The 22,810-nt window shown below is 43.3% G+C and overlaps 1 long non-coding RNA gene across 1 annotated transcript; it reads right to left on the bottom strand.

The window, feature by feature from the left end:
- Window positions 1-4,206: 4,206 nt before the first annotated feature.
- On the bottom strand, window positions 4,207-22,810 carry LOC123373770. The gene is made up of 3 exons (XR_006580854.1): window positions 21,624-22,810; window positions 5,016-5,253; window positions 4,207-4,581 (listed from the first exon to the last, which is right to left on the bottom strand). It is a non-coding gene; the product is annotated as an uncharacterized LOC123373770 (long non-coding RNA).

Below are 22,810 nucleotides of genomic sequence, written 5' to 3' on the forward strand. Positions count from 1 at the left end.
GCTCAGTCTGTATTTAGCATTCTAACTGGGGAAACATGCAGGTTAGCTTGTATAAAATGCAGTGCAGGTGATGCAAGGAATATCTGGAGCTGAGGGAAGGGAACAATTGCAGTGTGGGAAAGGAAGATAGAAGTCTTCCTGGTAACAATGTACAAGAGCAGATCGCAATCAACCACATCTGACAACAGATCTATAGTGTTAGTATCCTTTTTGCTACTTGTTTACTCTTGTATCATTTATGGGAAATCAAAATGACACATCTAGTCTTTAATTTAAAACACTGTTTAAATTGTTTGCAAATGCAGACTAACTGAAAATGAAGAAGTTGCAAAGGCAATAACCACTGCAGTATGATATCCTGGGTACTAGAATATACCATTGTTTACTCTGAGCTACTAGTGCAAGCCAGAGATTTATGCTTACGCTATATAAATAATCAGTTAAAAGAATGGTATTTTCATGTATTACCTTTTCAATACATTTCCTACTGTATTAAAACACCACAAAATACTGTATTATATTTCCCCTTCTGTGATAGACACCCACAGGAGAGATTGGGGTCTTGAGAAACTACCTTTCTCACCTTTGAAAACCTGTTCCTCATCCAAGGAAACCTGAACCTGCAGACTTGGGGTTAAAGGGGAGCCTGCCATAGTCCCTTGTTCTTCTCTTTTCCTCACTACCACAGGAGAGGGGCATAGAGCCCTATGTAAAAGCCACTGAACTTCCGATGGTTTTGATCAGTAAACAATAAAAAGGTTACTAAAAGGAATATTTTATAATATGGCTTGACTTTTTCTGTCCTTATCCCGTGTCTTCCACGAAGCCTTACTACTTGAAACTAGGTTCAGAAAAGTTGCCCACAGACTGGGAGCTATGCAGAACAGTTTAATTTACTCTGCATATCAAGGTTATACAGAATTAGCTGCAACTAAGCAGTATTTTCTTACCTGAGAGTTTGAACTAGAAAGCAACAGTCAGCAGTATGCACTAGATCTTTGCCTAATTCTGTTCAATAAGCATTCCTTGACAAACAGTTTCTCTGATATTTTGTGTAGGTACTTTACTACAGAAGCATTTTTGTCAGGGACCTAACTTAGAGATCAGGAATCTACACTATTATTTGTTTTTTTGACCCCTAATATTTAATGTTCTATATCACTACTCAGCAGTAGCATATTTTGATTTTTGTAGTGAATTCTTTCCATTACTCACAAAGCAACACAAACATCTTAGCACTTTCCTCAGAGAATTCTGCACTTCCTGTAAAAACAAGCAACAAAAAGCCATTAAGAAAAATAACCAGGAGGCTTTTAATCACTTGAGTCTGTACGCCACTCTCAAGTAAAAGAAAAAATTTGCCCCTTATCTTTGAGTGAATAACTTAGAGCAGTGCCTAAGCTATTGGTGGGTACCTGGGGGTACCCACATGGGTAGAGGGTATAATAGGCCAGGGGAGGCTCAGCCACCCTTGGCGCTGCTGTGAACACCAGACCCCCGGCTGTGAGGTTTTGGAGGGAAGTTTTTGATTTATTATGTCCCATGCAGGTTCTGGGGTGGCTGAGAAGGCTTCAGCTTCCTGGGTTCATCAGTAATCTCCCTGGACTCCAAGGAGATTACTGATGAACCCAGGAAGTTGAGTAGAAAATACTGCCTCCTCAGTTGCCCCAGAACTGGATGGGACATATGAAAAGCTTCTTCTGGAGAAGAGTCGGAACGATGCTTTTCTCTGGGTGGCTTGGGGTCTGGGGAGGGGAGGCGTGGCACAGCTTCTGCCGGCTCGGGGCTCCTCTGGGCGGGGGGCACAGGGCTTCTCCAGGCAGGGCAGGTGGAGGGTGGGGCTTGCGGCTTCGGCTGGCCCAGGACTCCTTTGGCTTGGGGGAGGGGGCCCTTGGGTATAGTGCGAGAAACTGATACCTGCAGGGCTTTGCTACTGTATCCGTTAATCATTTGTAAGGGATTGTAAAAAACTGCTATCTGATGTACAGGGCCGGCTCTAGGTTTTTTGCCACCCCAAGCAAAAAAATTTTTGGCTGCCCCCCACCCCAGCCCTGGGCTCTCACCCCCCACCACCACTGCCCTCCCCCACCCGCACCCCCTGCTGCCCCAGCCCTGGGTTCTCTCTTCACCCCCCTCACCTGCACCCCCTGCCGCCCCAGCGCTGGGCTCCCCCTCACCAGTGCTGACTCTGCCCACTCCCCCTTCGCCTCCAGCCGGTCTGGCACTGGCAGGTTCGGGATAAGCAGCAGGGCTCCTGGGCTGCGCCTCAGCCCAGAGTCCCTCCAGCCAGGGCTCCCGCCTCCAGGACCAGCCGGGACCCAGGAGGGCAGAGCCAGGGAACTGCCCCAGCAGGGGGCTGAGGAGCTGGGGCACAGGAGCCCCAGAGGAAGCGGAGCCCTGGAGAGTGGGACACGGGCCCCGCACGGCAGTGCTCTGCGCTCTATGGCCCTGCTGCTGCTGCTTCTGGCCATCCTGCCGCAGTCCCTAGGTGGCTCGGGCCATTTCGCCCACCCCCGGCTGTGGTGCTGCGGTGGGGCCGCCCTGCGGCACCTGCAGGCAGCTCCATGTGCCCTGTGGGGCAGCCCCCAGCTCAAGTGTCCCCCACTCAGAGCCTGCCCAGCCCAGCCACAAGGTGCGGGTGCTGCTCCCCTGCGGCGCGAACTGCAGCGGCCCCATGGCACCCGCCACTCATGATGTACTGCTGCCGCCAGGTCAGCTCTAGGCTTTTGCTGCCCGAAGCAAAAAAAAAAAAAATGGCTGGAATGCCGTCCCTGAAAATGTGCCGCCCCAAGCATGTGCTTGGTTTGCTGGTGCCTAGAGCCAGTCCTGCTGATGTAGCAAATTCCTACAAATAGCAGTTTCTCACACTACACCGACTGTGGGGGTGGGGATGGGATTTCAGGGATCCTCAGGGTGGCGGGGGTCTCAGGGGGGCTCCCCTCACCACTAATGGATATCCAGATGTCTTCCAGGGGGTACATCAGCTCATCTAGAGCAGTATTTCTCAACTTGGGGGTCATGGGATGGGTTTAGGGGGGTTGCACGTGTAGGGCCAGCATTAGGGGGTGGCAAGCGGGGCAATTGCTGGGGGCCTCATGCCTCAGGGGGCCCTGCAAAGCTAAGTTACATGCCTCAGCCCTGGCTGGCGGGATTCAGGCTTCAGACTCTTGAAAGGGATACAGTAGTCTGGAAAGGTTGAGAACCGCTGAATTAGATAACCTCTGTGTTTTTAGTTGGTTGTAATATTCTGAGTGTTGGCTAGACTGCCCTGAAACACACTTTCAACCTTAACTTGCCTAACAAAATTTTGTTTATATAGAAATTGAAAATCCCTGTTTACTAACTGCTAGGAAAGGTCTTTAAATCAATCCCATTCTACCATATATTTATATCCTTGGGGACCCAGCCTACACCTTGGGGACCAAGCCTACCCCTTAATTCCATGGCTCATGAAGCCATACACAGGCACTCTGGACAGTAGTAAGATGTTCAACTACAGGCTGAGCAAGTGCAGAATGGTGGCAGAATGTGCATTTGGATGTTTAAAAGCACGCTGGCGCAGTTTACTGACTTGGTTAGACCTCAGCGAAACCAATATTCCAATTGTTATTGCCGCTTGCTGTGTGCTCTACAATATCTGTGAGAGTAAGGGGGGTGGGAGAGTATGGCAGGGTGGGAGGTTGAGGCAAATCGCCTGGCCACTGATTACATGCAGCCAGATACCAGGGCGATTAGAAGAGCACAGCAGGGCATGCTGCACATCAGAGAAGCTTTGAAAACCAGTTTCATGACTGGCCAGGCTATGGTGTGAAAGTTCTGTTTGTTTCTCCTTGATGAAAACCCACCCCCTTGGTTCACTCTACTTCCCTGTAAGCCAACTGCCCTCCCCACTTTGATCACCGCTTTCAGAGGCAATAAAACATTGTTTTAAAATCATGCATTCTTTATTAATTCATCACATAAATAGGGGATAACTGCCAAGGTAGCCCAGGAGGGGAGGGGGAGAAGGGAAGCACCGGGTTGGGTGGTGGAGGAGGGAAGGATGAGGCCACACTGCACTTCAAAACTTATTGAATGCCAGCCTTCTGTTTCTTGGGCAGTCCTTTGGGGGTGGAGTGGTTGGGTGCCTGGAGAGCCGCCCCCCCCCCCCGCCCTGTGTTCTTGGGCATCTGGGTGAGCAGGCTATGGAACTTGGGGAGGGGGGTGGGCAGTTACACAGGGGCAGCAGCAGCAGTCTGTGCTCCTGCTGCCTTTTCTTCAGCTCCACCAGACGCCAGAGCATATCAGTTTGATCCCCCAGTAGCCTCAGCATTGCATCCAGTCTCCACTCATCACACTGCTGCCATCTCTCATCTTGCTCCCGTCACCTCTCATCTCATTCATCCCTCCTGTCCTTGCGTTCATTTTCTGCTTTCCTGGACTCTGACATTGTTTGCGTCCAAGCATTCTGCTAAGCAGTTTCAGTGCAGGAGGACTGCATGAGCTCAGAGAACATTTAATCATGAGTGTGTTTTTTTCACTTTCTTATCTGTGCTAGCCTCTGGGACGGAGATGATAGGGAGAGCGTTGAAACATTTGCAGCTGTGGGAGATAAAAAAGGGAGAGTAGTATTTAAAAAGACACATTTTAGAGAACAATGGGTAAACTCTTTCACCGTGAACCAAGCTGTTAACATTACATAGCACATGTGCGTTCGGTACAAGGTCGCATTTCACCTCTTATATTGAGGGCCTGCCGGTTTGGTGTGAGAGATCACACAAGCAGGGCCGGGCAACAAATTCGGCTTGCAGGCAGCCATGGTAAGCCACAGTCTTTCAGCTTCTTCAACCTTCATAACATGTGGGAATGGTTTCAAACAGCAGCGCCCTCCTTTCCCATACCAAGCACCTATTGGGTTGGCCATTTAAAAGGAGAGGCTGTACTGGCCACTAATGCATCCCAAATCTTCAGGGCAAATTAATCATTAAACATGCTTGCTTTTAAATCATGCATTATATTTACAAAGGTACACTCACCAGAGGTGCCTTCTCCAGCTTCATGGTCCGTGAGCCCACCTTGGGAGGGTTGGGAGGGTATTGGCTCAAGGGTGATAAACAGTTTCTGGCCATCAGGGAGAATGGTTTATCCGCTTGCATGCTGTGCACTATCCTCCTCCTCATCTTCCTCGTCCCCAAAATCCTCATCCCTGTTGCATGAAACTCCCCCCTTGCAGGTGTCCACGGACTAGAATTGCTGAGTGGCCCATTAACACCTCTGCAGTCATGGGACAAAAAAGTGTTGGTATTCCGTTAATCTGCCATCCTCCACTCTTCCAGGCAAGGTGAGACCCCTTAAAATCTCTCTCTCTCTCTCTCTCTGTGTATGTATATATATATATATATATATATAAGATAATGTATTTGCATAATAACTTTCCCATAACCTGGCAGCTATATTATAAAAAGTTTATTGGTATTAACACTTTTACAGCTCCATATTATGCAGACTGATAAAGGTTCAAAGAGTTATGATAGATTGTCACTAGTGATTTTCTGATTATACAGAGTATAAATAGTTCTTTCTTGAAAAAATCTTTCAGAGCTTAGTGAATGTATAATTGTTCAGGTACAGAGGACTTTTGTTTATTTCTCACTAATCTCTGTATACTGCAAGAATGTCAGTGCTTAGCATTATTAATGTTTTTAAGTGCCTTCATGTTAATCTATACTGTGTGTAAAAGAAGACACAATGAGATGTGCCAAGCCTCAGTGCAAGTATATTTTCATACAACTAAAAGTACAGTGGCATATATCTGAAACAGCCTGAAAACAAAACAGAATAGAACAGGCACACTTGGAGGAGGTAAACTTTTCTTATACTTTTTCTACCTTTAAAAAAAATACTATGGGCAAATTCTGTCCCTAGATACTTGCATATGCCTCCCCTTGTCTTCTGCAAGCATTATTTGGCCCTACTATTTCAATTTTGGGGCTCCCTTGCATCTGTGCAATGCTGGTTTTCCACCAGTGTAACAAAGTAGTTTTGGACTCAATTTATTTATACCAACATATCTTTTCAGAAAATTTGGAAGTAAATTAAAGTTAAGGATAGATATAAGTTTAGGCAAGATAAGTATGATATATTCCATGGTCTTCAGTTGTTCGTCCAGGAATTAACGTGGTCCAGTGTATGTTACACAATTCTTGTTAAAGTTTTCTAATAGTGAAAAATGACACGTTTCCTTGCATCTCTGTTAGTTAAAACCATGTTGCTAACAAGCACCATAATCCTACATGAAAAAATAATGCATCACAAACTATGTGTTACATGGGAAATAACATACTGCTGATTTGTATTAAATGTTTCACCAAGTACTTAGTCTGTAAACCTAAAAACTAGATTTAGTCACCAAAACTAGGAGAAAACACCTTATCAAAGCACTCCACCCAGTGTGTGCTGCATTAGGGGAAAAAGACTTTAGTGTAAAGCCACATATTTCTGGTTTTAAAAAACCACTCTGCATTTTTACTGGTAGTCCTCTGAAAAATGTGTGCACTAACTCTGAGATGTTCCTGGTCCTAGTACCTCTCAGTGCTGCATAGCTCATCAATTTCACACCATAGTAAGGGTGAGACACTGACAACAAGAGGCAGAGCAATCAAGAACAAATTTGTATTGTGTCCAATAAAGATACTGATGAAACACCCGCCTACAGTAATACAAAACAATGGAGGTTTTTATTAAATGGTTTGGGGCTTATTTAGAGAGACACATTATTGATTTTTCAGTATCAGGGTGACAGTGCCCTGAGATGACATTTTGCTGTAATTTACTGTGCCTACATCTACAGGGGAAATTAGTGAGTAATACAATGTTTATTATGGACTTTGGAAAATAAGAGATATCAAACCAAAATGGCTTGTTCCTGAGAAGAAATGAGCACTTGCAAGTCCATTTGAAGTGAGTGAGAGCTGAAAAAGCTCAGCTTTAGTTGTCAAAGACTGCTTTGAAGGAAGAATATCCTTATTGAGCATGTCTGCTGAATCAATGGGATATAGGGAAGGGCAGGTTCAGATAATTAGGTGCCAGATATTACATAACTTCAGTGATTTAATTAAACATCACTGCATTTGTAAACAAACTAGATACCCAGTGCATGTAGCGGTGACTGGAGTTAACTGACACTGACCCAGTCATAAGGCTGGATCAATCAGCCTTTTGTAACTTAAGCCATGTCTAAAGACTGGGGCCAGGAAAAGTTGTCTCTTAACAACACCTCTGTGTCACAATTTCATTACAAGATATCAGAAGAAAACTAAGTCTTGGCAAAAATAGAATGAATCTATCTGAATCCTGTAGTCTAGATGGGAGTCTGGAAGAGAACTGGATGAGGTGGTTGCAATGTTTCCAAATTTTCCTAGAAGCAAGTGGCATTGCACTGAAATCTAATAAATCCTCCATGCTGCTACGTGTAACAAGCCCAGAGCCACTGGATATCTACAATATCATACTGTAATGTTCTGTACCTCAGAGGAACACTCAGCACCCCCATGTTCATCCTTATAATATGACTGGGTGGTATCTAGTGCAAAGTTTGTCATGTTGGGTGTCTTCGGCAGGCTCATGACGTACTGAGCATTGTTGTTATGGTAATGTTATAGTAATCATTGTTATAGTAATGTTAGAGGCTGTAATTTCATGTATATAGTTATGAGGCTGAAAATGTATCCTCATGGCTTAAAGCAAGCCCAGGCAAAAACTCTCCAGAAGCAGAGGGGCAGTTCACACCTCAACAGAGAATGTATGGGACAAACCCAGCCCAGCTTCACAGGAACAAAGGGATCTGTTGGTCTCTCGAGTGAGTCACTCCCCCTTCCTTTGGTCAGTTTGGCTAGTGTCATTTGGTTGCACAGCTTACATGCTAGACCCTGTGTGTGAACAGCCCAGGAGTGGGGGTTCTCACAGCAGAGCAGGGTAATGCTGGCTCTCAGAGTCAAAGATTGGAGTGACCTAGCCGATCACCAGTCCAGATAACACCAGAGGGGAACGTTGCACATACCTTTTAGTGACAGCACGCAGAGGACTGCAAACTGGTAGACAAAGTCATTAAAAAAATTCAAGAATATTCTGATTCATGTAAGACTATCATTTGGGAAAAATGCACTTTATTTACAAGAAACCACCTGCAATGGAAGCTTTTGGTCATTGTTATAGACCTACATAATAAATCTGAAGGCTGTTATACACAAACGTTTGCAATGTCAAATCGATTTCTTTCCAGCCTTAGAGGCACTTAGTTATCGGTTTTATCAAACAATTCCTCTGATTTTATCACCTTCACCTTGATCGATCGGTCCTTCGGCCCTTGTATAGATTTCGCTGATCACAATAAGTCTTCCAATCTTCTTGGATCCTGGCCTTCCTTCTCTATGTGCAGCCATGTCTTTTCACAATAAAATCTCATCTCTTTGGAGGTCGGCTGAGTGGTTGTTTCAGTTCCCAGGGGTACCACTCAGCGACAGCTACAGTCCATCAATTGTCAGTGAGCCTCACTATATGCCCGGCCCATTGCATTTCATTATGCCTACTCTCAACAATGACATTCTGCACTCCATTCTGCTGTCTGATCACTTCATTGGGGACCCGGTGGCAGACTGAAATTCCCAGAATTCTTCTTTTCATTGCCCCCTCCATGACAGACAGTTGCTGCTCCTCTGTATTAGTCAGTGCCATGTTTTGCTACCATACAACATTACTGGCAGTACCGTTGAGTTGAAGAGGCTGGTGCATGTGGCCTTGTTGATTTTTCCTTGGAGGACATCCCTGATAGAATTGAATACGCACCAACCCGCTTTCTTTCTTTGCAAGAGTTCACCTTCCTGATCGTGGCACAGGTTACTTTCTTGGCCCAAATAGACATATTGCTCAATTTCTTTTATTTGTTCTCCCTGGATTGTTATTTGGGCTTTTGGCAAGGTATCAGACCACATAAATTTAGTTTTGGAGTGGTTAATTTTCAGTCCTAGTTGGCTGCTTTTTGTGTTGAGTTCTTGCAGCATTTTCTGTAGTTTGACAGTATTTTTGGTGATCAACACAATATTGTCCGCGAATCTGAGATGTTTAACTGCTCTCCGTTGATGTTGATTCCACCCTTCCAATTCATCCGACTCATTACTATTTAGAGGCAGGCTGTGAAGAGTTTTGGTGAAACCGTGTCTCCTTGTTTCACACCTTTCTTAACTGGGATGCAAAGGAGAGTATCAAATCGTTATCTGTAGTGCAGTCAGAATTTTCTTCCTTTAATAGCTTGATATAGTTTGTGCTGATGCCCTGCTCCGCAAGAGCTTTCAACACTGCATTGATCTTTACACTGTTGAATGCTTTTTCATAGTTGACGAAGGCAATACATAAAGGGAATTTGTATTCCCTTGAGTGTTCCAATAGCTAGTTTATAGTGAAAATATGGTCCATTGTGCTTAAATTCCTTTGAAAGCCTGCCTGCTCTCTCGGCTGCTGCTCGTCCAGACTCTGTGAGAGTCAGTTTGTTATTATTTTGGTGAACAGCTTGTAGACATGTGAAGGCAGGCATATTGAATGATAGTTCTTTAGATCTTCATGATCACCCTTCTTCTACAGCAGAATGGTGTTGGACTCCTTCCAGCTAGATATCTTCTGTAATTCTAAGTAATGGCTAAACCTCTGACCAAGGGTTTCCCAGAGGTCTTGGCCTCGAGCTCTTTTCATTTGGATTGTCAGTCCATCTTTACTTGGGGCTTTTCCTTCCTTCATTTCCTGCATGTCGAACTTCGCTGACAAAGACTGGGAGTACATGCTCATTGGTCTGCTGAAATGTTGGTACTGGGACATTTATCTGAGACGTGAACAATTCAGTGTAGAAATCTTTGCAGACCGCTTCCATCCCTGTTCTTTCAATTACTGGTTTTCTGTCCCTGTTCTTCAATGCCACTATTGTTGACCTGTACAGTGTCAGTTCCCTTTTGCATTTTTTGAGGCTTCTGTGATCTTCAGCCATCTTTAAGAGCCTTTCATTTTTGGTACTTTTCAAAGTCCTCCTTTAGTCTTCTTCTTATCAACTTGCAGAGGAGGGAGTACTCAAGTTTGTCACCATCATTTTGCTTCCTATTCCTCCGCTTCTCTAGCAAGTTCTGCGTTTCCTCCAAGATTCTTCCCTTTGCTCTTTTCAGTCTTTCTTTCTTGAATAATTTCATGCATTGCCTCAACTTATTAGTGAAGTTTATATAATCCTCATCGCAGTTATCTATAAGATTCCAGTATTCCTTGGAAATGTTCACTTTCAAGATTGCCTCGTTGAATATTTTTGGCCACTGTCTCTGATTTGCCATCTGTAGAGCTTTCTTCTCCATCTTTTTGTTGAAGTTGAGCCGTGCTCTCTGCAAGCAATGGTCACTACCAATGTTAAATAATGGTACTACTGAGATGTCTTGTACAATGCACCACTTATCGATCAGAATATAGTCAATTTCGTTCTTGTTCTTCACACTGGGCACAATGAATATCCACCTCCTCTTGGCTGCCTTCTTAAACCAGGTGTTAGCAATTAACATTTCTTTTGTCTCCACCAGAGTTGCCAATTGCTGTACTCGTGAATTCTGTTCGCCGATACCATACCTTACAATGAACTTTTTACCTTTTTTCTCTCTTCCAACTTTGGCACTGAAATCTCCCATCACGATCGTATATGGGATGTGGATTTTTGAGCGAGGGTTTCCTCGAACTCCTGATAGAATTCTTCCACTTCATCATCTTCACTTGTGCTTGTGGGAGCATATATCTGAATAATCTTTAGAGTGCTGTTCTTGTTCAGTTGGAGGTGTAGCACTCCAATGTGCGATGATTTGAACTTGCAGGAGATGATTTTTCAAGACCATTCGCTGTTGATGATGAAGCTGATTCCTCCAACGGTTCTTGCGCCTTCTCCTTTTCCCAACATGTTGGTCCTTTCATCTCTCCACTTCACTTCCATCTCCTTTCTTCGTTGTGTTTCGAAGAGACCAAGGATGTCACAGGCTATCCTTGCCTTCTCCTCTATTAGATGGATGATCGAATCATCTCTCAGTGTCTTTCAGTTATAAGCGCACCCTGACGGCAGTCCTTTTCCTGGCTCTGGAGATTCTTAACAGCCTTTCGTCGACTGAACTCCCCACCACTGTCATAGAACAGATCAAGGGGAGCACAAGGAGTTGGGGCCCATTTATCTGTGTTGTTTTAGCCATTTCTTCATCCATCTGCTAGCTATGCTGTCAGTGGTGCATTTACCTCCTCAACTTAGCTAGCACCCAACCTCAAGAAGGAAGACGGCTATCTTCTCCCTGGGTTGGTAGATTTTATAATCCATCATATTCACATGACTCAGGGGATCCACACGAACTTTCACCAAACTATCTAAATCAGTTTTAATTCATACTTTCTCTTACTTTTGTAAAAGTCTGTGTAGAGACATTATTTTAGTCTCCTATTTCAATTTACCTTAGCAAAATTTAAATCAGAACACTTCTAGTCTGAAATAAGTGTCCATACAGACTTGCACTGAAATAAATCTGTTCTAATTAACACTTTAAAAAGAGATTTTGGTGCATGTTTGTGTGTAGACCATCTCTGAATCATGTGAATATGAACACTTAACATGTGGATTATAAAATCAGAGCTGGAATAGCTTTGGTTAAACTAATAACCAAGTTCAAGTCAGACTGTAATATCAAGTCCATTTATTTTCAAAGAACATTGCGTACAGCTGCAGGGATAGTGAAAAATGTATTTTCCAAGTGAAAGAATTAACAGTCAGTGAAAGAACTGAAGTACATCTAACTAAAATGGGCATAAAGACCAAGAATACAATGGTCAGTAAATGAAGAGAAGTTTTGCTTGCAATAAATGTGGAGGTAATTGCAATACAACGCAAAGGTGTCTAGCACAAGAGGTCGTGGCATCATGTATGTAGTAAAAGCAACCCTCTGGCAAGAGCATTGTCCTCCACACAAGTTAGAGAAATATAAAGGTCATGAAAATACATCCAGAGATCTGGTGCAGAAAGTGTTCTTTGCTAAGTCTCAAGAGATAAACAAGGTACTAAAACAAATTGGTTTGACACTGGAAATACATTTTAAAAATAGGGCTGTTAAGTGATTAAAAAAATTAATCGCAATTAATCATGAGATTAAAAAATTAATCATGATTAATCACACTTTTAATCACACCGTTAGTATTAGAATACCATTTATTTAAAAATTTTGGGGGGTTTCTATATTTCCAAATTTAGGCTGGGGGCTCTGGGCTTCAGCCCTGCTTGGGGCATCAGCCCTCCTCGGGGCATCAGGCTTCTGTCCCCTCCCCGCCCCACAGAGCTACAGACTGGGGCTTCAGCCCCTCTACAGCCTGCCTCTCTACAGCCCACCCCGCCTGCAGAGCTCTGGGCTGGGGCTTCAGCACCTCTGCCACCGATGCCTCCCTCCCCACCCACAGATATGCGATTAATGCGTTAATTTTGTTTTCAGTTAATTCACAGGCATTAACTGCAATTAATTGACAGCCCTATAAAAATCTATTTCAAAATATACACTGGAGTGGAGTGCAATATAACTATAGCAACCATATAAAATGGATGGACTGTTATACCTAAGCTTGTCTCATAAGGGCCATGTGGCAAAGCTAAACTGTGTAGAAGGGCATATTTTACTTAGAGGACCTAAAGCATGAGATTTCTCTATTCTTATAGCACATAACTATAGCAACATAGATTGTGAGTTAAATGGGTCCTTACTTAAAAAAAAAAATCTTTTGGGGTTAGATCCTGCAAATGGATCTGCCCAGGTACACCTGTGTGGAGTCTGTCTTAAATGGGCTCTGGATGACTGCAGGAGTCTGCCCACATGGATCCATTTGCAGGTTCTAGTCTTATCGTGAAGGTAATGGGAGTTGTGGGTGAAGGAAGATTGCAGAATTTAACCCACCACTGATGATAAATTTTAGATTGTAAACTCTCTTGGAGAGAGGATGCCTAAAATGTGCTAGGTGCCATTTTAATAAAATAACAGTCCTCTTTAAGATCTAGCTGTTGTGACTCACCATGGGAGAAAAAGTATATACTGCACATAACCCAAACAGCAATTATTCATGTGAGTATCAATTACTTTAAAAGTTTAGCGTTGCAATATTCTTGTTATTTTTCTTTACTCTTACCACCAGGACATTTTGGGATGAACCAATATGAATTGCTTATTCCATTTTTTTCCATTCCAGAAATATCAAGCTTGCTGCCTTGATAGTAGCTTCATATTTAGGATGTCCCATTGCTGTGCATTACACATGCATGCAATCTAAATTTAAAATGGGGGGGGCAGGGCGGGGGGAATAATTACTCTTCCGCTATCTTTTACCATACCAAATACTTAAGGGCCATAAAACCCTTTTAAGGCCTAGCTGTAAAATATAACAAGGCTACAAATAACTGCAATAAGCAGCTCTTTCTTAGTCTGTCATAGCTTTTTTTTTTTTTTAATAGCTTACCTTTTAGATTTTTATTGCTTGGTTTAATGCCTTGATTTGTTCGAGATGCTTTCTTTACAACCTATTTACCTTGGTCTTCTTTTGTACCCAGTGATAGAAATACTGTAGGCCGAAGGTAAAAGTGAAGTACTGTTATAGCCATTCCTCCCTGATAACTTTGTGTACGCATTTATTTGTCTTTGCTTTGTTACTTTTTTCACCTTGCCCTGGTACACACTTAAAATATAGATTAACCTAGCTGTGTTCTCCAGGGCATGAAAAATTCCAACCCCGCCCCTAGTTAAGCCAACCTAACATCTGTGGCAGATGCCCCTAGATTGATGGAAGAATTCTTTTGTCAACCTAACTACTGCCACTCAGGGAGGTGGCTTACCTACATCAATGGAAAAACCCCTTCCACTGATGTAGGCAATCTACATCAGGATAATACAGCAACATAGCTGCAGCTGTGCCACTGTAGCGTAGATATGCTCTAACAGTAGTCTTGTCTTTGTTGTTCCTTCTAGTTTATCCATATTTGTTTTTATCTATTAATTTAAATGCAGTGAAATTGCAATTAAATGGTGTCATAGGTTTATTCCCCACTTTGAACTTTAGCATTCACAAGATGGGGACCTGCATGGACTCCTCTAAACTAAAATTCTAGTTTAGATCTGGTTCTTGCTGCCACCAGTCAAGTTTTAAGTGTCTGACACACTCCCTGTTCCCCCAAAACTTTCCCTGGGGAACACAGATTCAAACTTGAATCTCAACACAAAGGGAAACAACCCATTTCCCCCCTCCCCTCTCCTAGTGCTTAGGAGAGATACCTGGATTCAAATTCCTTGAATCAAAACAAAGAGGGATTCACTTTTCCCCCCTCCCTTTCCCCTGAAAATCCAAACAAGGAAGAAATCAATTAAGTTCTAAAAAGAAAAGACTTTATTAAAAAGAAAGAAAGAAAGTACACTATCTCTGTAATACCAGGATGGAAAAATACAGGGTCTAACTTATAAACCTGGAGAGGCTCTCCCCCCCCCTCCTTTCTCAGAATAATCAAAGTAACAGCAAACAGAAATAAAGATATTTCTTCAGCAAACACACAATTGCAAATGTAGAAATCAAATTATAAGACTAGTCCGCCTTTCTAATACTCACTAGACTGAATAGAAGAAAATACTTCAGGAAACTTGGAGAACTTGAAGAATATGTCTGGCCTCTCTTAGATCCAAAAAGAGAACAAAGACCCAACAAGGAACACAGAGATTTGAAATTATCTTGTCCCCTGATTGGTCCTCTGGTCAGGTGTTCATCAGGTTACTGAGCTTGTTAACCCTTAACTATCTGTTATGACAAATGGTGTGGAAAGTTTAAGACTTTGAGGATCTTAAAGCAGTTTAGAAACTAAATCTTATAATCCCAGTCAAGATGAAAAATATATGTACTGATACTGCACATAGTAAACTGAGGCACAGAAGATAATTCTCAAGATCACACAATGATTAGTGGCATTCCTGGGAATGGAACTCAGGAGTGCTGACTTCCATTCTTTCATTCTAATCACTGGCCACACTACTGCTCACATTTGTACATAGCTTCAGACAGAACATCACAGAAGATCTCACTATGTGTCTGGACACATAAGAGCATGACACACATCAACTGAGAGACTCTGTATTGTACTGTCAACCTAAGCAAACATGAACATGAAACAAATCAACCCAGAATGACACTAACTTCTACTTTATTTTGACTGGTTTGTTTTTTTATTTTTGCTTCTATTTTTGTGTTGTGATAATTTTGTTTTGTTGCTCAATTTCCTTGTTCCGTGTTTCTTTTTCTGTGCAGTGGCTATATTACTTTACAATGCTTCACTGTTTAGCAATTTGGAATTTGGCTTAGTTTCTTCCCTACATATGTTCACTTGTTCTGTGACTGTGTCTTCTTCTCTCTCCTGTAACAGTAGGCTTTGTGTGGCTTCTTCTCTCTATTACAAGTTTAAAAATTAATCAGCAGTCTCTTATCAATATCAATTATCGTGGGATGATTTTCTCCTTTTTTCACTATTTTTTCTTTGATTTCTTTTGTCTCATGTTGTCTTGTTTATCTAATATTTTACAACTCTTTATATAAAGTGCACAGTGTAGGCTCTGCCAAAACCTGCCTCCTTAACACAATATTATACAAATTAAGTATGTCTGTATAACTAATGCTTAAATGGCTTAAAATTGCTTGTTTTTCTGGGCCAGATTTTGCAGTCAGATGTGCATACAACTCTCAAGGCCTTAATAGGAGTTGTATACATGCATCTGAGGGCAAAACAGGACACAAGGTTTAATATAACAATTTAACAAAAAACTACTCTACAGGAAAAGTACAGTTCATGTTTATAAAACATGCCTTTTGGTGTGTGTCAGGGTCTTGCCCTTTGGAGATATCACATCAGTTTTATTTGTTGGTCTTTTTTCTTTTTGCAGGGCAAGCCTGTGGCAGTGGGAAAGAAGGGAGAAGAAAGGCATGTCTACATGGGAAAATTTTACCAGTTATACTAATATAGTTAAACTGTTATAATGCCCCATGTGGATGTATTTTCTGGTATGAGTGCCTTTTTATTTTTTGATTGATTGATCTTAAACCCTCACCAAAGTGACATAAATTAAACTAAAATAAGACACTTAGGCCATGACTACACTAGAAAATTTTGCTGTTATCACAATGTTGGTAAGGAGGGTGATTATTACATTTTTAGACCAGAAAAAAACTAACGTAGATGCAGTTATACTGGCTAATAATTATATCTAGCTGTTATATAGTGCTTTTCAACAGTAGATCTCAAAGTGCTTCACAATCTTTTAATGTATTTATTCTCAAAAAGTGTATTTACCAGTATAGCTTACTTTGTTCCGACAACTGGTATGTTGTCAAAAGCACGGTTTTGCTAGTAGAAACTGCATCTACACTGGGAGAGTTTGCTGGCATATCTATACCAGTAAAGCTTTTCTAGTGTAAGTTAGGCCTTACGCTGGCATAAGTTTCCAGACATAGAAGTATATTGCTATACTGGTTTAAATTCACACCTTAGTTGTTTATACTGGTATTTTCCTGTGTACACAAGCCCTAAATATGACTGATTGGAAAAAATCTCCATGCCACCACAGACCTATTTAGACAAGAGTTATTGGTGTTGAGTTAACTGATCTGCAGTTAACATGACTGTAAATGCAAACATATATGCGCTACAAAGCATTGTTCCAGGAGACAAAAGAGGCTGAGACTTGGCTTACGTTAGAAAATTAGGTTGGTTTAACTATGTTGGTCAGGGGTTTGAAAAATCTACACCCCTAAGTGGCAAAGTTAAGCTGACCTAAGTCTCTGTGTAGACAGCGCTAGGTTGACAGAAGAATTCTTCTGCTGACCTAGCTCTTGCCTCTTGGGGAGGTGGATTAACTAGCTAAAGGGAGAATCCCTCCTGTTGCCATACCTAGTGTCTACACTGAAACACTACAGGGGGCCACTGTAGCATTGTAAGTGTAGACAAGCTCTGAGCCTTTGGGCTTGTTTCCATTACACGTTTATACCGTGAGTTAATTGACTGCTAATTAACTTGTGTACTTAACACATTTGCACACTCTTACACACTCTCCATACATTTGTTCTAGCTACAACTGTTGCTCAGCTAGTAAAGTTTACAAACTTTAAGCCTCGCAATCCCAGTCTGCTAGATACAAGAAATATATTGATATTACAGATCTGTAAACTGGTAAAGAACAAACATTTGCAGCCCAGAACAAACATGTGAAAAGTAATACCTGTCAGTAATACATAGCACTTCTATTATGCTTTTCATCAGTAGATCTCAAAGCATTTGTCAATTGTAATGTATCTATGCTTGCAACACCCCTGTGCAGGAAGGGCTTACCTAACATCACACAGGAAATCTGTGGTGATCAGGGAATTGAATGCAGGCTTCCCATGGCTTAAGCTAGTGCCCTAACCACTGAACAATCTTTCTTCCTCTTAAAAGTCTGTGTACAGACAGGAAAATGGTATTAACACAGGTTAATGTGTACATACGAATGGCTGGAGGGAGAGTAATGAGTGTTGCCACCTCTCACAATTTTTTCATTAATCGTGAGTTTGGCCCGGGCTGGAGTGAGGCCATGTCTACACTACAAACTGTGGTTGACACAAGTTATGTAGGCATACAGCTGCCAAAGTTTGTATATCACTCAAGTGCTTGCATACTTGGCGGCTTGCTTTGGTACAGTATGTATTCACCTGGCATGCTTGTGTCCATGTAAAGTGCAGTGCTCCACAGATAAGTATCCTGGTCCAGTGTGCCACATGCTGCCGTCTACTGCAATGTCTTTTTTGCGAATTTTTCACAACATGTTGTGGGATAGAAAGGATTTGCCCAGGGATGTCTGGAGCTTCGGGTAAAGTTCCTAGCATGCAAATTTATCCATCCCATAATGCCATCCAAATCCCACAATTTTCATGCCTTTAAAAAAATCCCACAAACCTCCATAGCACTTTTCATTGTCTTTCATTTCTGACAGAAGCATGGAGCCTGCAGAGTTCTGCGCTATTCTCATGAATATTGCAAATACAGGATGCATGATTCTCCTGTATTTACAGACCCACAGGAAGTACTGCAACAATGGGGAACATGTAGATTTCTTCGCAGTTTGCTGAGGAACAGAGAAAAACAATTCAAGGTTGTTGGTGGCATTCACAGGAGTGCTGCTTCTGGGGCCGAGAAATGAGCACTGACTGGTGGGATCACATCATAATGAAGGTTTGAGATGATGAGCAGTGGTTGCAAGACTTTTGGATGCAAAAGGCCACATTTTTAGATCTGTGTGCCAAGTGTGTCCCAATCTGCCAGCATATAGACACCAGAATGAGACCTCCATTAACAATGCAGAAGCAAGAAGTGATCGCACTCTGGTAGCAATCCTGTACTGAAAGCTTCCAGTCAGTGGGAAATCATTTTGGAGTTGGAAAATCCTCAACTATGGTGGCAGCCATCGTCATACAAGCATGTAGGGCCATTAACCATCTCCTGCTAATGCAGGCCTGTGACCCTCAGCAACATGCAAATAATGGATGGATTTTCAAAAATGGGGTTCCCGAACTGCAGTGGGGCAACAGACTGGATAGGCATGCATATCCTTATATTTGGCAGCAGCCCACTTTGCTACAGAGTAAACCAACAGAAAAGGCTACTTTTCTATGGTTATGCAAGCATTGGTGGATCACAGGGGGGATGTGCCATCAATATCAATGGGGGCTAGTCAAGGAAGGGGAATGACGTTTGCATTTTTGAGAACTCGGGAATGTCCAGAAAGTTGCAAGCAGGGATGTTTTTTACTGACTTGTGGATTACCATTGGCAATATCGAAATGCCAATAGTGATTCTGTGTGACCCAGACTCCCATTGTTCTCCTGGCTCATGAAGCTGTACACTGGCCACCTTAACAGCACCAAGGAAAGATTCAACTACTGGCTCAGCAAGTGCAGAATGACAATATGCTTTTGGTGGATTGAAGGGACACTGGCAGTGTTTATTCACTAGAATGGATCTCAGTAAGAAAAATATCCCAATGGTTATAGCTGCTTGTTGTCCTGCATAATGTTGATGAATATGATTTTGCTAAAGTAAAATTAAGCAAATTTCACAGAACAATCATGGGGAAAAATTTACAAAATCAGGGTATGGTTATGGTAGAGCTGAAGCCAAAGCCTGAGCTCTGCTGCCTGGGGCTGAAGCTGAAGAAGACATGGAGATCTGTTACTCATGGAATCTGTGACCGCTGTGACCAAATTGTATCCTTAATAATATCTCTGAGGGACAAGGGGAAAAGCTACTGCCAGGGTGAAGGGAAGATGTGGTGCTGCTGTCTGCTGAGTTTGAATAGCCAGACACAAGGGTTATTACAAGAGCCCAACATAGAGCTATGTAATTGACAGAGGCTTTGAAAGAGCAATTTAATAGTCAGAGACAGTATTGTTCTGTGGTGGAATTGTCTGAACCTGCAGCTTTGGGTGCTACTAAGAACTGTGTAGTGCTTGATATACATTTATAAATATGACTGTGTGTCTTCCTAAAGCTCTGAATTATGTGGTTTTTTATTGTGCACTTACAAGTATTGTTTGTTCTGACAACCACTATGCATTCTGCAAAATTTGTTGTGAACTAATAAAGATAATATGATTCTCCAAAAACTAGAATTTTATTGAGTGTGGGGGTGGAGAGGAGTGCAGAAATACAATGTGCACAATAAAATCTAAAGGCAACATATACAAAATTTTCAATGTAACGGGATGAAAATTTAAAATTAGAAAGGAAATAAATGCTTATATCCATTTGTATGCACACATGTAGCCTATTATTGCGACACATAAACTTACCTGTGTGAACCACAGTTGTCGTATGTGAAACAGTGGTTTTCCTTGCTTTTTCCTGGCATGCAGTGGTAGGGGTAGTAATGTGACATGTGATATGTTGGGGGATATAGTGAATGGCAAACATGGAGTCCTCCAAGGACTACAGAGAGTGGAGAGTCTGGGATTTTTGGATCTACAGAGGTCAATGAAGGTCTGTAGCATTTAAGATTGCTGCCCAAGAAGGTCCTTTATGTCTTGGTGGCATTTTCCTCTCCTTATCCTGTTGGGACTCCTGGGCCCTCTTTCTTCTTCTCTTTCTCTATGCTCTTGGTTATATTGGCCCTCTAAGCTGTTTGTTCACAGTCCAATGCAGCACTGGCTTGACATGTTCTGTAAGATTCTGCTTCCCTCATCCTCTTCTTTCTTCTCCTCCTCAGGGTCAAGTGTTCTACAGGCAAGGAGGGGCACCCTTCAAGGCTGCCATGCCAGATGTGCCATTGGATTTACAGTCACAATGGAAAGGGAAAATGTTTCAAAACTCGCTTCCCTTATTCCCATCAGGGGCGGCTCCAGGCACCAGCACGCCAAGCGCGTGCCTGGGGCGGCAAGCCATGAGGGATGCTCTGCCGGTCGCCGCAAGGGCAGGTTGCCTTCGGCGGCATGCCTGCAGAGGGTCCGCTGGTCCCACGGCTTCGGCGGATCTCCCGCAAGCAAGCCGCCGAATCCGTGGGACCGGGGACCTCCCGCAGGCAAGCCGCCGAAGGCAGCCTGCCTGCCATGCTTGGGGCAGCAAAATACCTAGAGCCGCCCCTGATTCCCATAAATACTTTGAATAAGAAATGCTGATTGACACTTTAGCTTCAGAGTGCCTTGGGCACAGCACTGCTTTCCAGCCCCAACCATGTACAGCCTACCATGGATTGGGGTGGGGAGGAGGGATTTTCTGTTACATGAGGCTATAAAACTTTGGTTCCTATGGGTCTAGGGCAATGGCAGTGAATGTTGGCACTATTTCCACAGGCGGTGGTGATTTTAGCTGATCTCACTCCTGAGTGTGTCAAAGGCACAGAGAACACACCTGCTACTGGTTTCCTGATGCCACTGGGGCCCATATACCATGAGTCTGTTTACTGCAATAGTGCCAGCTAAACTCATCACAGAGTGGCATGGAAAAGTATCCTACCATGGAGGAAGAAATAAGGCAGCTATCCTTAGAAAACATTGGGAGAGGATTGCAGAGAATCTCCATGAAAATTGAACTGAAATCTCTAGGAGGATAAAACAGATATCCCAATGTACATAAACAAACTGCTTGCATGGCCCCTCTGCAGCCTACCCCCAATAGGGGAAAGAAGGGGGGAGGGATAGCTCAGTGGTTTGAGCATTGGCCTGCTAAACCCAGGGGGTTGTGAGTTCAATCCTTGAGGGGGTCTCTTAGGGATCTGGGGCAAAAATCAGTACTTGGTCCTGCTAGTGAAGGCAGGGGGCTGAACTTCATGACCTTTCAAGGTCCCTTCCAGTTCTAGGAGATAGGTATATCTCCAATTATTTTATTTTTTATTTTATTTTAAAGAAAAGCAGTTGCCAACTTTACCTCTGTTTGTTGTGTCTCTACTTCTTCTCATAAGAGTAAAACAGCGGCACTATCTTTCATCTTGTTAACTTGGGGATGGGATGGGTGCCATCTTTAAATTTAAACATTGTAATGAAAAATGAATAGACATACTTACCCAAGTTCCCTTCCCCTTCATCAGGCTCATCCACATTTGACTGGTGACACTGGCTAGACTGTAGCAGTCTCAAATAGCTCCTGGCTTCCATGACTGGAATCCTCCACCACATCTCCCTCCTTCCTGCTGTTCAAAGCAGAGGTCTTTGTTTCATGGTCCTTCAGGTATCCACAGTGGTCTGGAGCATGCTGGTGGGGGTCTCCGCAAAGCATGGCACGTAGTTCCTTGCAGAAACAGAAAGTCTATGGTGAAGCACCCAGATCTACTGTTGTGCTCCCTCACCTTGTGGTTTCCCTGATGTATGGCCTTTGCTTTCACACTGCACTGCTCCTGATTCCTGTCATACCTCTTTGCCTGTGTAATCTGCTCATGTGTAAAATGTTCACATTTCTACAGGTGGCCTGTAGCTGTGAATGCACAGAACCACTAGTTCCTGTTTGATTCAGGCAGGAGCATAACTAGTGCACGGCGCTGCCATGGTCAGCTGGGTGGTTGCACACAACAAAGGTGAGCAGCTAGCAGAGGTGAAAGTGGGCCAATACGGTGTACCAGTAATAAGTGGCCACCGGTACAGGTCTGTACATAGCCAATGCTAAAGCGCTGCTGCGGCAGTGTTTTAAGGACACTCCTGGGAGGGCTGCTGAGAGGAGGGGACAAAAGGGGCAGCTACTCTGGGGCCTGGTGATTTAAAAGGGCCCAGGGCTCCCGCAGCAGTGGCTGGAGCCACAGGCAGTGCAGTAGGGCTAGCTGGTGGAGGCTGACCCCCCAGCTCTGCCCCTTCCAGGGGCTCAGAGCCAGGCCCCTGTCCTGGTAAGCATACTAGGTATGCTCGCCAAGGTGGGCAATCAGGAAAAGGCATTTCAAAAACACAAGGAAGGTTGTAAAGGCAGAAGGGTGCTTTCTGGTTGGTGAGCCTTGAGCAGTGGAGTTTAAAAATGTGACTAGCACAGTTCGTGTAACAGGGAATGGAGCAGTGTGGGACAGCTCCTGGAAGACTGGGAGGGTAAACACAGGTCCTGCAGTGGCTACACATGCTCTGCGTCCTCCTCAGTCTAAGGTCGATGATGCCTCTACAATGTTGAGGTGGTTTTCCTGCATATTGCAGCTACAGGGGCTGGAGACAAATTTGAGCACAGACACATCCACAAATAGGTCACCGCAAGGGAACGTGCAGCGCCCAAACTTGC

Source organism: Mauremys mutica, chromosome 7, assembly GCF_020497125.1.
Source record: "Mauremys mutica isolate MM-2020 ecotype Southern chromosome 7, ASM2049712v1, whole genome shotgun sequence".
NCBI lineage: Eukaryota > Metazoa > Chordata > Testudines > Geoemydidae > Mauremys > Mauremys mutica.